The sequence below is a fragment of the Megalopta genalis genome, chromosome 10 (genome assembly GCF_051020955.1).
Source record: "Megalopta genalis isolate 19385.01 chromosome 10, iyMegGena1_principal, whole genome shotgun sequence".
NCBI lineage: Eukaryota > Metazoa > Arthropoda > Insecta > Hymenoptera > Halictidae > Megalopta > Megalopta genalis.
The window spans coordinates 11654010-11660009 of NC_135022.1; the positions used below are offsets into that span (position 1 = coordinate 11654010).

General features: G+C 41.1%; 1 long non-coding RNA gene across 1 annotated transcript; it reads left to right on the top strand.

Moving 5' to 3' along the window:
• The first annotated feature begins 2898 nt into the window (after positions 1 to 2898).
• LOC143260113 (uncharacterized) lies at positions 2899 to 5626 on the top strand. Its single transcript, XR_013034199.1, has 3 exons — positions 2899 to 3076; positions 4401 to 4505; positions 5521 to 5626. It is a non-coding gene; the product is annotated as an uncharacterized LOC143260113 (long non-coding RNA).
• The last annotated feature ends 374 nt before the right edge of the window (positions 5627 to 6000 follow it).

A 6000-nucleotide genomic window follows, 5' to 3' on the forward strand; every position in this document is an offset into this window, starting at 1 on the left:
CTGTTACATGGAAGGTTGTCACGCGTGCTGTTTCTAATTCCAAACGCCATTGTAAAGGTATTGTGAACTACGGCCCTTCCCGAACCCAAACAGTTGGCGACACATAAGCGAACCACCGAATGGCGAACTTTTCTATGAGAATTGCCTCGATATCTAAAAATCCGTCTGCAGTCCCGTTTATCTGTTCCTTTATGGACGTATTTTGGTACGTATATCTCGGGGACACGATAATCTCCCCGTTAAATACGGTATTAACCTCAAGTCAGTCGTTGTAAACGAAAACTTGTTACATTTTGAGAATCTGATTTACATCGGATCGATCTAACGAAACGATAGTAATGTTCAATTATTATTATACTCCCTTCGGAAATAATGAATGCAATGGTTGCGCATATTTTACTATGAAATGTACTGGGAAAAATGAAATTTATTCGATCGTTGTCCACGAAACCATGTTCATAATATAAAAAATCATATAGTAATCATCTATATATTATATATAGTATATAATATGAAAAATCATACAGTAATCATATATATATTATATATAGTATATAATATAAAAAATCATACAGTAATCATCTATATATTATATATAGTATATAATATAAAAAGTCATATAGTAATCATTTATATATTATATATAGTATATAATATAAAAAAATCATACAGTAATCATCTATATATTATATATAGTATATAATATAAAAAATTATATAGTAATCATCTATATATTATATATAGTATATAATATAAAAAATCATATAGTAATCATCTATATATTATATATAGTATATAATATAAAAAATCATATAGTAATCATCTATATATTATATATAGTATATAATATAAAAAATCACATAAAGTAAGTCAGCTGAAATAGCCGGGTTGGATTTAGCGTTAATGGGCACCTCGAGGCGCGTAATTTGAACTTGAGAAGTAAACCCGTCGGCGGGTCCGCCTCGTGACAAGATGGACCAATGAGAGGGGCCCGTCACGTGGCCCAGTTTTCAATTGAACAGGCGACAATAAATTGTGCGATTGTTTCTCGCGAATGCAGAATGACGAAGAGCGGGTAGAACGGGCGGTGTTTTCGCCGTTATTCACGAGCGCCAACGTGAACCAAGTGGAACCAACCGTGTAAGTGAAGGGTGAAATAAATAACGCTCGCGCGAAACAATTCGAATTTTGAATTTGTCAAGACACAGCACGCTGTGCGAACCTTCCTGTCGTTATACGTCTAGAAGTATACTCGTGTGTCGCGCGTGTCGGTGATGTGTATATTTTTATATACAGCTATCTTAAATTACATATGTACATTATTTCCTTACGAAGTAAACGGATCAGTATTCGAGACTCGTGTTCCTTTTTCTTTTTTCCTTTCGTTTTTGTTTTGGTACCGATCGGGTGTTTCACGCATTCTTTTGATTCTCGCACGAGTGAGTTCGACCACGCGAAATATAAATTATCGTACGACAGACGGGAGCACAGTGACATTATTAGCATCCGGACAGACTATGTGTGAGTCGCGACACCTCGCTTTTGACTATTCCGCCGCCATCTTGGCCATCTCTTACCGTTCGAAATGATCGTTTGATTTTGTTCGTCGTTTTCTTCCCTTTCTCCCTCTCTCTCTCTCTCTCTCTCTCTCTCTCTCTCTCTCGTTCTCTTTTCGTTCGTTCGTTTTTTTTTCTCCGTTTTACAATATATCGGCGCGACTCGCGAAAAACGAATGACAGCGAAAAAATTATGATATTTATCACCAGCGAACTGTCGTATCGTTTTACAAACTGCGTGTGCTCGTTTTTCTTTCTTTCTTTCTTTTTTCGTTTCTTTCTTTCTCGGATATTATCTTTTTCGATCGGAAGTATAGAAATTGTGTATCGGTAGATCGGTGGTTGGTGAGTCGATTGAAAATGAATCCCCGGCCAACACTCCTTCTCTCTCATTTCTCCCCCTTTTAAATATCCTACTTAGATAGTTCTCAAACTATTTACGAGATACGCTCGAGTATAGCTCAGATATCGGAAGTGATAGTGGGCTGTTGTTGTAAAAATAAAAATTTAACATTTGTCTTCATCTTGAGGTTGCGTATGGAAGGACATTGTTGTTTATTGTTTATTGTACGTTATTATACTGCTTCTGTTTCGGTGTAAAAATATAAAGCATTTCGATTACAGACTTCGTATGTATGGGCGTCGCCATTGTTACCGAGAAATCGGCAGTTAGTTTACGATAATCTCTTTTCTCTTTCTCCTCTCTGTCTGTCTCGATAACTTCCTTGATGCAGGGTTGCACGAATGATAACGCGGATAGGGGGGGAACAGGGGAGGACGGGGGACCTGGGGGAGGCAGGAGAAATCATGAAAAGAAAGCGAGAGACGTTCGATCTGTTAACCGGGGAGGACGAGTTAACTCGTCGGGGTAATCTGCGCCGCCCTCGCGGCCGATCTTTACTGTTCCATTTATTTATCTAATTAATCTTGTAGTCAACTGTAACATATAATATCTGTAATAGTATAAACTATATATATATATATATTGTATCTGCACAAATCGCAGCGTAATATTCATCGGATTGTTTTTATTCGTCGATAATTACGTCTATACAGGCGCTTATGGTCGAATAATCGCCCGGTTAACAGGCGAACGGCGTCGCATTGTGAACGCATTGTTGCAGAAACATTCGGGGGTAGACCACTATTTTAACCTTTAATCCGAAGTCTCGCGAAGTAGAACCGTTGTAGCGTTTCCGGCGAAGTTGCCCGACCACCGGGAATCTCCCATAAACGCGGAGACGCTTGTCGGAAGAGACAACAGTTAATTATAAATCGGGAAAATGTAACGCGAACCTCTAATCCGTGTTACTATTTTTTGCAGCTGGCGTCTCCACAAAAGTTGCTCTCGTGGACACTGTTAATTAGGAATCGGAAAGGACTGGTGTCTAACTGCGAGGAAGAAAACTTGTGATAGGTTCCAATGAAAACCCGAGGAAAAGTTCAGGGGATCAAGAACGGAGGCAATACATCATGATAAAGGACATAAATGTTACCTTGCCAGCTGCAAAGGTATTACGGTAATTGCCAATCCTTGGTGCCATCTGCCAGGATCCAGTGATCCGGAAACATTGGGAGCCATTACACCCGATTAATCCACTTATTCTACCAATCGGAAATTAGGGGCGTGATCGTTAGCGGTCACTGTTAAACCTCTTGTATGCCCAATCTGTGAGACCGAGCAATCTTGAGCAGCACCATGGGGGGAGACTGTGCCAGATAGAGAAATCTTCTTGAATCCCCGATTAAACGGACCCATGGCGCGGCAGCTTCTACAGCGATCCTTTTACCATATTCTGCCTAACTGCGAACAACCGGGATCACTGTTACTATATTCAACTACGGTGTAGATTCTACACCCTTTGTGCAATTGTCCCGGTAAAACCCTGTCCTCCAGGACATAATGTAATTCCATACTTCGGTTTAAAGGTTATCGGGATCGCTTGCTAACGTTTAACCCTGTCGCTGTGACAAGCAATCATCCTATCTATCTGGCTTGGACTGTTGCAAAGTTGATACATTGGTAGTTGCAGGCGTGTTGAATAGACAGTCTTTAACGTGATAAGAAATAATCTTAAATTGTAGACTGATAAATTGGCGATATTGAAACCTGAATTCATTTTAAAGCTTAAACATTCTACTTTCGCTACGCATTGTTCTCATTTTTGCAACATGTGTTACGGATCGATAGGTCTGTAAACATTCGAGAAAATTGATTTCCCGACTGATCTTATCGTAGATACGAAGATTGGAACCTCCTTTTTACAACGACCCCCTAAACTTTGCTGTATGTTTCTTTGTTAAACATTTTTGTAAGCTTTGAACGAAAGCCGTACTGCCCACTTTAAGGTAGATTTGTTTCTCGTTTCTGTTCCATAAAATGACTAAAAAGAATCGTGCACCAAATTTCAAGGGGTCATTGCAAATGCAAAGCGGAGACTCTACTCTCCAAATCTATGATAGCGTCATTCGTGAAAACAATTTTTCAATGGTTTTGGAGACCTTCCAATTCGCAGCATTTTCGAATAAACCGATATCTTCAGTTTTCAACTTGTTATATCATGTAAAGTTGAGAAGATAGAGCCTATTTTAGCTTTAAAATGAGTTCGAGTGCGTTGTCGTACGACTCGTTTTTACGAAATGATAACAATTCAAATATCGAAAATTAGTCGACAATTGAGTATTTAGTACAGATTTCACGGACTACATTAATTTATAATAGCTAATTTGTAAGAAAGAGGCAGGAGTGCATAAATTCCTCTGCTCGAAAAAATGATTTATCATCGAACCCACCAAAAACAGAGGGATGTGGAGCACGGTAAATAATCCCCGTGAATTTTTCAGGCAAGAAGAATGGCCTCCGCCGCTCGAGAGTCCCAAGATTAATGTCTCCGGCACATCGTTAGCACGCTCCGCCTCAGCGAGAGGGTTAAACACATCTTCCGACAGGTGAGTCGGTCGAATTAGGCGCACGCGACCCGCGAAACTGCGGGGGTGGAAAGTTAGGGGTGTGTGTGTAATCGAGATAGTGTTGCGCATCACGTGGAATTACCTCGGTCAGTTCTGCTTGGGGGAAAAGTCGTGTGTGCGTGCGCGTGTGCGTGTGTATGTATGTGTGCAGGGGACTGAAACGGTGCAACCCAACTTCAAGAAACAGTCTCTGGCTCTCTCGTTCAACTAACAATGGCCCAGGCTATGGAGTTAATAATTGCTTTTACGTGGCAATGATAACAATATGCGTGTATAACAAATGTACTTAGTAAACGGTTTCACTTGTGCTATTTACTGCTCCCCGGCGATAAAAATCAGATATCATTGTTCAACTGCTGGCTCGTATAACAAGGGCTGAGGGTAGAGTTGCTTTGGCTGATTTCTGCGAGTTTTTAAACACTATACACTTCCTGCCTGCGCGTCCCGAACATAATGTTTGTGGCGCGCGGGCCCGCGAACAGCCCGGACCGGTCACGGTCCGTCAGGCGCGCAACAAGACACGCCGGATTCAACTATGTCGGTGGTCTTCGAATTTTGTCGGCTCGCCGAAGCCACCACGCCTTCGGCAAACAATTGTCGACTCTCGTACATACCTCGGAAACAGTCGCAGAAACAATTCTCCATTCATTTTTTACTGTACGCGTTGAACCAACAAAGTAGATGTCTTTCATTCAAAATTTTCAAGAAACTGGTCTTAGCCCGAGGAATGCACGAGGGTCAGGAAAAATGATTGAAAAGTCTTTTTATTTAGAGTCTCTTTGGAATTTTATCCACTGGGCTGCGGCGGAACACAGTTCGAAGACCACTGAACTATATTCACCTAAATCGCGAGGCGAGAGGATCGATCTCCCCGTGCGCCTCGCTGTTTATTTTATTTATTTATTTATTTATTTCCTCCCCTCATTCGCCTACCGTAAAATTAACGAACCTGTGGTCCTGGTATGTACACACTAGTGATTCCCATTTTTTTCAGCTCTTTTTCAGCTTTTTCTTCGTCGTCTTCCGCCGTTTTTGCGTATACCAAGAGAGATGTCCATGCAACAGAGTATCGTGATCGTCGTCGACAGGCTGAAGGGTGATCCTTTTAGATTTCAAAGTGTTTGTTTTCTTAGTTTCATGTGAAAAGTGTCTCTCGAGAGTAATTGTTGCGTTTACTTTTCTCAGGGTCGCGTTGCAGAAGGCCCGGTATCCTGTCCAAGGTCAATTCAAGATTCGGTAAACCTTTGAAGGATAATTCTTCCATGTTCGCTCTTGTTCCATCTCGAAACATCAGAACGGATTTGTTTATCGATTTCGTTTGATTTTTCAGAGAACGAAGACACTGCATCCCCTTCCGCTCGACGCGCATCCCAATACTCGGTTGCGGTGGCGCGTGATTACAGAAATATTTTGTTCGTGCATCCTAGAAATCGATTAACCGTAAATCGAAACACGGTGTGAAGACGGGGGTGGT